Source organism: Heliconius melpomene, chromosome 9, assembly GCF_056956725.1.
Source record: "Heliconius melpomene rosina isolate 202511_hmr_F chromosome 9, ASM5695672v1, whole genome shotgun sequence".
Taxonomy (NCBI): domain Eukaryota; kingdom Metazoa; phylum Arthropoda; class Insecta; order Lepidoptera; family Nymphalidae; genus Heliconius; species Heliconius melpomene.
This window is the reverse complement of record NC_140397.1, coordinates 6,813,066-6,822,994: the sequence shown is the minus strand read 5'-3', so window position 1 is coordinate 6,822,994 and position 9,929 is coordinate 6,813,066.

Genomic DNA, 9,929 nt, shown 5'->3' with positions numbered 1-9,929 from the left:
GGAAATTTTAGATTTGAAGGTTTGGGTATTTTCATCATTGACAGTAATACCTAAATGCGTTTTCAATATAATTTCTGCTTTGGTAAGACTTGTCTTTTTGAATTTGTCGATTTTACATACAATGGACCTTAAAATATTTCTATCGAAATAATTCTTCGAAGCATTGTCCTCCTAGATGACCTCTCATGACCTAAATAATACAGCAAAAATACTTTAGGTAAGCTCTAGGGGAGGAGGATCAGTCTCACGTCACACCTTTCGTGAGGCCAGTTCCTTCTTACGTCCGCGCTGTAGCGCGATACCACCCTCAGTTGAAATCCCTGATTGATGAACTTTGAGTGGTCATTTATACTGGAATTTACGCAAGAGGAAAGTGAAGCTCGTAAATAAAAATTAACGAGAGAAATGCCTTGAAAACGTCGAAAAAGAACCCTCAACCCTCAGCCAGTGGCGTTGACAGTAGCACGCTTGTATTTTAAGAAAGTAACAAAAAAAAACATTTAAGATTTCTCGAGTGTTATATGAAAAGTTTTCCAATTTCTTAACAACTAGCTAATCCAAGTTGAAGTTGTAAAAACTTTTTTAATATTTATTAGACAAGTTTCGCATGCAATTATAATTGATTGAATACATAATTTAGAAAAATGTTCATACTTTTGTAATATGCTTACTTATTTTATTTTACTTTGTTTGTAGTTGGATTAATTTAATTTAATATATAAGTTTATTTAATGGGACTTCAGAAAAGTAAATAATTATTCTAATGAACTAATATTATAAAGCTGAAAGGTTTTATTTGGTTGAAAACGCAAATATCAGAAACTACTAGTTCGAATTTCTGACTCTGTCACATTTATTATTATTATCCATTTTTCTAATTTTTGTCCTTTGAAAATGTGGCAAAATAAAAAAGTAGCAAGAAGTGAAAACTTTTAAAATACATAAATTTTACTGAAAGACAATAATGAACACTTTCAATATAAATACCCTCAATTCAACAACAATCGTCCCCCAACTTCCCACCAACCGCCAATACACTTTTAAAAAAAGTAACCCGACAAATAGGTAAATTGTCCACATAAGAAAAATACAAAGGAACCTTTTTGCGAGGGCACTAAATCACGATACTTTTAATCAAGCGACAAATCGAGTTGGGACAATCTCGGGCACTTTCTGAGACAAGGGTCCGAGCACGTGGTCGGAATTGAGGTGTCACGCGCGCGGGACAGGACTCGCTTGACAGATTTACGTCTGCCTGTTCCAGAGGATATTTCATGTATTTCTTCATAGCTACTGTTGAATTAATATTGTGGAGAGCAGAGTGTTTTAGTATTAAGCTCACTCTAGCTACCCATAGTTGTTTTTAGCTTGTCGTATATGCAGCAGAGTAGGAAGAGGGAGCCTGGAAACTTAGTGTTAAGACAAGCTATTACCATGTAGTTCTGTTCCCCGCTTCCCTCCGTATTCTGGAGGCATTGTCTGTGGAGTGTAGGGTGGGTATCCTAGAATTGGTTTTATGTCATTTTCTTACGAAAAAGAAATCTAGAATCATTTTATTAATATTTTCTATTGTGCTTACAGCCTAATTATAAAAAAAAATAGTTTAAGTTTAATGACTATTACCACAGAGTATAAAACACTCCTTATTATAAAATTACTAGCGACCCTGTTGCGGCTTCGCCCGCTTTAACTACTGGATTATTTATATAATGTATGTTTGCAAAGCACTTAAGATAATGTGAAAATTAATTAAACCCTAATGCAACCCGCATTTTCGTAGTTTCAATAAGGATATTCCAATTGTTTTACACAGCAAGGATTTTTTAGTAGGTACCGTAATTTTAAATCTGTGCTACTAATCTTTTTAAGTACTTATTAAAATATATTTAAATGACTATTTTTAAACGGAAGAAATGATAAACAAAAGCCTACCTACTAATAACTACTACAAAAAATATGAAACCAAATATATCGCGCTGAAATAATACATTCAACTCCAATTATCCAATACGTGCAAACGCATCTAAATGTTCGTTGCTATAGAGGCAGGCGGGTTTTTTTTTCGAGCCTGTGGTTAATGCTGAAGAGGGTATTCTGTCCCTGATGGAAAGCAAGCACTACGTGGATGCCTGTGAGGAAAATTAAATAGAATGCATCGGCCGGAAATCGAACCCGGGCTGCCCGCGTGGCAGGCGAGCGTTCTAGCACTGAACCACCGATGCGTGTAAGGCAGGCGGGCACGGCGGACGCATGGCGAGTGGCGAGCCGTTTCGCAGCAAGGATTTTTTGATATTGTAACAACTTCTAAAGTAATTATTAAAATGAAAAACAGTAAAAGACAGTTTTGATCTACATTAAATGGCCAACGTAACTAATATACTTATTTATATGCTGAGAGTAAGGGATAAGTGAAACTTGAGTAACATACAGCTGATGTGTCAACGGCGGGATGTGTCAACAATTAAATGCGTTTTTCTGTAAAACTATTCGCAATTTCGAAATAGTGTAAAAAGCAAATTTTATCTTCGTTTAAACGTACCTTAACGTAGAAAATTAATAAAGTATTTTAAAGGGTAAGGATTAATAAAAAAAATGAAACTGAAACTGAGACTACAATTGAGACTGAGACTGAGACTGAGACTGAAAATTAAAATTGAAATTGAAATTGAAACTGAAACTGAGACTGAAACTGAAACTGAAACTGAAACTGAAACTGAAACTGAAACTGAAACTGTAACTGAAACTGAAACTGAAACTGAAACTGAAACTGAAATTGAAATTGAAATTTCAATTTGTGTAATTAGTTAGTAAATTAAGTAAAATTAAAATTTGCATGAATTTTAATGCGTAATATTAAATATTTTTTAATGGGCAAAGCCCAATTCATATCTATAATATTATTGAGTGGAAGAGTTTGTTTAGTGAACCGCACTAATCTCAGGAACTACTACTTGGACGTGGATAGTCATTTATCGAGAAATTAGTGTACCTGCTGTCAGAGTTACTTCGAACATTTGAAATGTGTCAGCGGAGGAAGCCGCAGGTAAACGCTAGTATTTTATAAACCAAAAATTTTCCCATTACAGTAGCATTATCCTCCAATCATTATGGAAAAATATGACTCACAATAAAAAATATATTGAAATTATTATTTTAAGACAGAAAAATGATCACTACACGTTATTCTTAAAAGATATGAATATGCCGTCGCGGACTTTTTTTTAGATCTTATACTCTCTTATTCTTTCTTAATTTTTTTAGATCTTATACTTTCTTATACTCTCTCTTCTCAATATTGGCTCTCTGACCGGACGATGCAGGGAACTCGCAGATGTACTCATGAGACGTCGGGTCCAGTGTGCTTTCCTCCAGGAAACACGCTGGAAGGGCAATAAGTCCCGTAACATCGGACAGGGTTACCGGCTTATATACACTGGGTCACCTTTAGGTAGAAACGGTGTGGCGGTAGTGCTTTCTGAAGAGCTTCAGAATGGGCTCCTTGAAGTTGACCGTCGCTCCGACCGCTTGATGCGGGTGAGGGTACTGATTGAGGGCGTTACCACAAACTTAATCAGTGCCTATGCTCCCCAGGCGGGATGTAGCGCGGCCGAAAGGGAGACATTTTGGGAGCAATATGAAGGGGTTCTACTTGCTATACCGTCTACCGAAGTGGTCTTAGTTGGGGGGGACTTGAACGGTCACGTTGGTAAGGCTGCTGAGCCGTATGAACGTGTTCACGGGGGTTTTGGGCACGGTCTTCGCAATGCAGAGGGAGAAAATATTTTGAGAACCTGTATTGCGTCTGATCTGGCCATCGTGAATACGTTCTTCCAAAAGAATCCTCAGCACCTTATCACGTATAAGAGCGGGTCCCACTCAACTCAAATTGACTACTTATTGACCAGACGGTGTCATATGGGCAGGGTAACTAACTGTAAGGTCATTCCAGGCGAAAGCCTAACGGCCCAACATCGTCTTCTTGTCATGGACTTTAACGTCACTCCGAAGAAGAAAGTAGCCGAGAAACGTAGCCCTCGGATCAAGTGGTGGTTGCTGAATGGACCGATGTAGACCGACTTCCTGGCAGAGGTGAAAAGTCATAATCTTTCGACTACCACCGAGACTGCTCAGGATGCTTGGGATCGGGCCCAGTCGGCAATCATTGCGGCGGGCAGGCGAGTTCTTGGCCTTTCTAGGGGAGGACGTGTCATCGACAGGGAGACATGGTGGTGGAATGACGAGGTGCAGGAGGTGACTCGTGAAAAGAAGGCTGCCTTTAAGAAGTGGCAGGAATCCAACTCTCCTGAAGACAGACTGGAGTACACAGTAGCTAAACGTGCCAGTAAAAGAGCTGTAGCCAGAGCCCGCAGTAAGAGTTTGTCACCATTGTATGACAAACTTGAAACTGTGGAGGGGCAGAAGCTCATTTACAAACTGGCACGTTCCCGGGATAAAGCGACGCAAGATATCGCAAAATGTCTTTGCGTCAGAGATTCCCAGGGCACGCTACTCTGTAATCATGACTCTGTGAAGGAGAGGTGGAGAAGCTACTTCCAGGAGTTGCTGAATACTCAGCACCCATGCAGTCTTCATCACGACCCACCGCCTAACCTCGGACTTATTGCCCCAATAACCCTTGACGAAACACGTAATTGCCTTCGACGCATGAAGAACGGAAAAGCGGTGGGACCTGACGACATTCCGATCGAAGCGTGGAAATCGTTGGGCTCTCTTGGTGTGCTCATGCTTACTGACCTTTTTAACCATATCTTGAACACTGGTAAGATGCCGCATCAGTGGCGGCTTAGCTTTATTACCCCTATTTACAAGGGAAGGGGCAGTGTTCAAGATTGTGGTAGTTATAGGGGCATTAAGCTTATGAGTCATACCATGAAGCTCTTCGAGCGCATGATCGACCTCAGGCTCCGCCGGGTGTGTACTGTCTCTGCGTCTCAATATGGATTTCAGCCAGGATCGGGCACCATGGACGCCATTTTCGCCCTCAGAACTTTGATGGAGGCATACAGGGAAAAAAGGAGAGCTCTGCATGTGGCATTTTTAGATCTGCAGAAGGCCTTTGACTGTGTGCCTCGTCAGTGTATCTGGTGGGCATTGCGATCCAAAGGGATCCCTGAGGCCTATATTGAGATTATCAGAGGCATGTACCACGATTCCGCTTCTATGGTTAGGACTGCTGTTGGCGACACTAGACCCTTCCCGATAACAGTGGGGGTTCACCAGGGCTCGGCTCTTAGTCCGTTCTTATTCAATGTAGTGCTCGATACTGTCTCGGCTCACATCCAGGACCAGCCTCCATGGCTGATGATGTATGCCGACGACATAGCACTCATTGCCGAGAACCGACTGACGCTGGAGCGTAAAGTGAACCTCTGGAAGGGTACGCTTGAGAACGGCGGTCTTAAACTAAATGTGTCGAAGACAGAGTACATGGCCTGCGGGAGCCGGGACTCGAGCACCATCCTTATAGGTCCTGAGCCAGCCGTTAAGTCGGAGAAGTTCAGGTACCTTGGATCCGTTATGCACGAGTCTGGAGGCATCGATCACGATGTCCATGGCCGGATAAGCGCTGCCTGGGCCAAATGGCGGGAGGTCACTGGTGTGGTCTGCGACCGCAGAATACCGCCCAAGCTCAAGGGGTTGATATACAAGAGCATCGTCCGACCGGTTCTTTTATACGGCAGCGAATGTTGGCCAGCACTATCTCGGCACACTCAGGAGCTTCACGTCACGGAAATGAAGATGCTGAGGTGGATGTGCGGCGTAACGCGGTCTGACCGCATACGCAACACATTCATTCGAGGTAGTCTTGGGGTCCGTGACGTAGCGGATAAGCTCCAAGAGCGTCGCTTGAGATGGTTTGGCCACGTTACGCGCCGGCCTAAGAACTATGTCGGACGCAAGTGCCTTGCTATACCAGTTCCTGGGACGCGACCTCCCGGACGCCCAAGGAAGCGCTGGTTGGATGTCGTGATGCAGGACATGAGAGCCAATGGTCTAACCACCGAGGACGCAAAAGATCGTGCAAAGTGGAGTAGTTTGACTAGGAAGGCAGGCCCTGGCAATAGCCGGGATTAATGCCAGGAAGAAGAAGACTTTCTTATACTCTTTACTGGAGTATTGTTTCTCTTAGAAACAATACTCCAGTACATTTTTTTCATGTAGTACTTACCATTAAAGCAGCGCATGCGCGAAAGTGTCTCAACGGGTAGGACTTTATACACATTTATCGTATTTATGTTAATTTACATAAGAATGGACAAATAATAAACTATATATAAACCTTCTATGAAAAATACTCGACCTAATGGTGAAAATTGCATCAAAATCCGTTGGGTGGTTTAGAAGAAGAAGAGTTAGAAACAACAGACAGACACGAAAAGCGACTTTGTTTTATAAGATATAGGATAGGATAGGATACACCTAGACGTAAATGACTAAGAAAATTAGGTCATAGCAATGAAATAACAACCTTAAATCATTTCTTCTTCCATTTAATTTGAACATTTCTCATCTTTATGAAGCCAGTGACGTTTCATTCTGGCCACGGCCTGTCTCAAGATTCAAATAAACGTTTAAGAGCTGGCGCTGCAATATTTATACGAGTATAGCTGAATAAGCAGCTGTAAACATAAAGTTGAGATATTTTGTCACATAAACTTACCCTGGTTGATAGTAAAATGCAAAGTTTTTGAATAATTTTATATATACCCCTACTGTGGAAATACATCAAAAAATTTGAATAAGATGTGTACTTTTTTATTTTATGAGAAAAAATATTTAAAAAAAAAGGAAATTAAAGACAAAAAGGGTACATAGCGATGGGCGGTAACTCTCTTCTGGTCTTAGTGTTCGACCTTATATGTTCAGCAGCAGAACTCATTAGACCAGGATAATGAAAACGACTTAAATATCCACTCGAATGGCGATTGATCCGAAAAATCCATTTAAATTTGAGGCTGTCTTAGCACAGGGGCATAAGCGTGCAATTCTAAGCGCGACGGTTGTGGGTTCGATTCCCACTCATTAATTTTGGAACACAAAAGTTAAAAATCCAATTTAAAAAGACAACAGAAAAGAAGGGCATAAATAATTTGACGATTCCTCGGAGCTATCAAAATAATAACTGCTTTGTGACCATTAAGCCTCATAATGGGAAGCGTCATACTTCGCGAAAGTATCATTGTGCTTGAAATTGAGATATGAAATTTCATTGTATTCTCATAATTCTGACACAAATTTTGAAATGCAATAAGATATTTTTGTTATTATTTTTTTTTTATTAAAAATCAGCTTAAACTTATTGGTATATTGTAGGCATTTAGCTACAAATAATAAACTGACCAGTTTCGAGGAGGCGCGGGTTCGAGTCCCGCTACGTTCAAATTTTTATATGTTTTCTAAAATTAGTATTTTTTTTTCTAAGTGTGGAATAACATTTAAAAATAAGTGATGTAAAAAAAATTTAAAAATATACAAAATGTTTAAATAAGCCATTGTGATGTATTAGGTATATTATTGTAAAGTTTTATCTAAATCTGTTCAGTAGTTTTTAATTGAAAGTGGAACAAACATCCATCCTCATACACTTTTACATTAATAATAAAAGTAAGATTTAATTAGGTAGGATGAGGACACAAACATAAAATACAAACCACCTTTTAGTTTCTCTGCATGTAGCACAGCAAGGTAGATAGGGAACCCAGTGTTAAGATACTCCGTTTCACACTTTCTGCTGATTTCTTGAGGCATTGCGTGTTGAGAGATGGAATTTAACGCCGCGCTTATGCCTTGGTATCTGGAAAACGAAATGATTAACTCATTTCTCCTAGCGGGAAACAAACCCACAAACATCGCGTCACAGCGACACAATTATGACCATATTCCACGCATCCCTCGTTCATAATATAGTTCGTTTGTAAGCGGTAAAGCGGTAATTTAAAAAGAAAACGCGCGACCTTTTATGATTTTCCAATTAATTTCATCAAAATTTTCAAGAAAATAAAAAAAAGCCTTACCCTATTGCGTTTATAAAGAAGGTGATTTTGCGGAAATCTCACAGTGCCAGCCCACAGCTTACAATGTAGGTCGAGCGGTTAGTTCTGATCTTTTGAACGGCGGATTGAACTCGACGTTCAATTAACGATCTCTTTTACAGTAGGTAGAGCTATTTTTCTAAAAATTAAAAAATCCGGTGGGAAAGGTAAAAAGTTAATTACTTTTTTGGAAATTAAGAGACGGCATAGTAAGGTGGTTTGAATATTTGGACGTTGCAGAAAAGATCGAATTTTATTTAGTTAGTAGGCAATATCTACAGTATAAGCTATTTTTGGAAGTATTTTTGAAAGAAAGTGAGAAATGAAATCTATACTATCTATACTAATATAATAAAGCGGAAGAGTTTGTTTGTTTGTTTGTTTGTTTGTTTGTTTGTTTGTTTGTTTGTTTGTTTGTTTGTTTGTTTGTTTGTTTGTTTGTTTGTTTGTTTGTTTGTTTGTTTGTTTGTTTGTTTGTTTGTTTGTTTGTTTGTTTGTTTGTTTGTTTGAACGCTAAGATCTCTGGATCTACTGGATCGATTTACTTTGTATTTGTTTTGTACGAAAGCTGCATTCTTCAAAAGTGCTATAGGCTATATAATATTACATTACACATGTGTACTAATAAATTAAAAAACTTTCTAATTTGTCATGCAATTTATTCTGCCATGTTAATAACAACCGTCGTTGCTAAGCACCGGTTTGCAAAGTTTCTTTGTTGTTTTAAGAAAACGTCACCCAAAATGAACTTATATTTTGATATTCATCCTTATAAAAATAAATATACTATATAATATTTAATAAATATTCTTATAGTTCAAGCAGGCGTAGCCGCGTCCGGGTCCACTAGTCTTCAAATAATTAGAATATAAAAAAAATATTTTTTATTGTATAAAATATACGATACAAAAAGGAATTAATAAGTGCCCGTCATGACGCAGTGGGGATTCTTACCGTAAATACAATGTTAGTGGATCACGATGTCTCTCACTACGTAAGCACACTTACATATTTTTTGAGAAGACAGAGGGAACCTCACTTCCTTGAGTGAGATCGAACCCACAAGCGTCGCATTACACTCACACTCTTGCCACTGAGCTATAGAGACATTTTGCTGTTATAAATACCTCTAACTCCTACATCTACCCCCAAATAAATACCTTAGTAATACAAAATAAACGTAAATACCTCTAAGCATCCATTGTTTTGCATATCATTGTAATCTTAAGTATTATTACCAAAACGCTACTCCCGTTTCCAAACGGTAATACAGGTAATTCGTTTTAGAACCACTAGATGCTATCAAATGTTACATTACAGCTTAACAAGGCTTCTTATTTGTAGAAGATGTTTAAGAAAATTAATTTTTTAAACGATTTTTTTGTGGTAGACCAATTTTGATGATGCTTTTCTTAATTTTAAAGCTGATGCATTTGTTTTAGCTCAGTTATAACAATACCATCGATGAGAAAATTATACAAGTCTTAAATTTGCGTTAAGTGGATAAATAACTATTATTTTTACTTTACTGTTTAAAAAATTATAGTAGTTACTAAATATTGCTATGATATGCCTATTATCAAAAGGAAAAAAAACTAAAAACATAAAATTCCAAGGAATGAAAAGGCAAAGACGAGTCACTTCGACTGTCACTTATAAATTACAAGCTTTGAAAAAGCGCTCACACAATTTCCTTTGTAAAACTTTCCAGTACTAGGTCCTAGTAGAAGTAGTTTAAAGTGTTTTAAATTCGTCTGCAGTCCGGCGATTGAGACATCGTGTTACGAAGGAACCAACGTGTTCAGGAATAAATGAGACCTTAAAAAAACTCTATAGCATTCTTTTGAATTAAAAATTTTAAAGTTTTAGTTTCAA